The sequence below is a fragment of the Morone saxatilis genome, unplaced genomic scaffold, assembly GCF_004916995.1.
Source record: "Morone saxatilis isolate NCDOM2014 unplaced genomic scaffold, NCSU_SB_2.0 Contig2, whole genome shotgun sequence".
In the NCBI taxonomy this organism is placed as follows: domain Eukaryota; kingdom Metazoa; phylum Chordata; class Actinopteri; family Moronidae; genus Morone; species Morone saxatilis.
Window position 1 is genome coordinate 4,816,003 of NW_023339762.1, and position 1,385 is coordinate 4,817,387.

The following is a 1,385-nucleotide window of genomic DNA, read 5'->3' on the forward strand; positions in this document are numbered from 1 at the left end:
CACAGCCTGAATCTGAGGGAGACGTTCGCTGGACAACTTCACCTGCAAGGACACACAGACAGAAACTCCTGTTTCTTGATGACTGAATGTGTTTTCCTGACACAAGGTTCATATATTATTAAATCTTTTTTGGGTACTCCACCCCACTGTAAAATTATTCTGGTTGACTTTAGTTCTCACCTGTTCCTGTAGGGTGTTCAAAGATCCTCCACAGGACTCAACCTGCTGCAGCACGGCTTCATACTTCACAGCAGGGAACGACCACAGGGTAGAGTTCACCTCACACGCACACAAGCCATTCTTCCTCACGCCTGACACACGCTGAGCCTGGCCATTACCCTGCAGTCACACATGTGAAAAACACTAAAGTTATATACAGGACATTTAGAAGCATAATAAAGAGACTGCACTAAAAAAAAGAGCCATAAAAGAAAAGAAGAAATCCTCTGTGTAATATCAGGTGTTTCTAAAAGTAGGATTTCAAGTGTAACTCACTGGTGACAGCAGCAGTAGGAGCAGCAGCAGCATGTTTAGAGCTGGAGAAATGAATAGTGGACTGATGAAGGCAGATGTTTTTAGTCCTGTAATCACAACCCCTCCTCTTCTCTTTTCTCTAATAAACTCAATCACAACAAACATACATTATGCTTACTTGGTTTCATGTAGATGTGAAACTAACTAAAAATGTTAACTTTGGAGTTTTACAGAAGTTACGGTCAACGCAGGAGTTATATTTTCCCCCTTATATCATGCAGTGATTATTATTTCCCCTTTACAAAATCCTCTGCAGTGTTATCTGCTGTTTTACACATTTTTAAAACATTTATAATGCAGTAATGTATTTTATTATATAAGCAGAACACTGAAAAATATAACAATATTATGGCAAAAAATCAGAAACCAAAAGGGAGAAATTTATATTCATATTTTTTGGTTTCATGATGGTCCCCTTTAATTTTCTGTTTATTTGATGGAATACCATTGCGATATCCTTCTAGGGGCTCCCTAAAAATATGCACCCGGACGAGTGAGGTGAAAAGAGGAAAAGAGTGAAGAAATGAAAAGAGGCCCAAGAATAGAGCCTTGCGGCCCCCTTGATGCATGATGCTGCATTGATAACACAATACAGACCCCACGTCTAAGTAGATTTTTGTTGTTGGAAGTAATTTTGTCCATCTAAATTTTAATATAGAGCTTTACAAATTTACAATAGTGATAGTGAAAATATGGAGGGATAGAGGCCATATTTCAGGTTACAACAACATATTTGATAACAGTTAACATTAACATTCAACCACTTGGCAGCTTTCTCAGTGGTCCTACGCTTCAAACTAGGAAGCTGTAGGTTCCATTTGGCGTCCGTTTTGAATGTACAGGGCTCTATG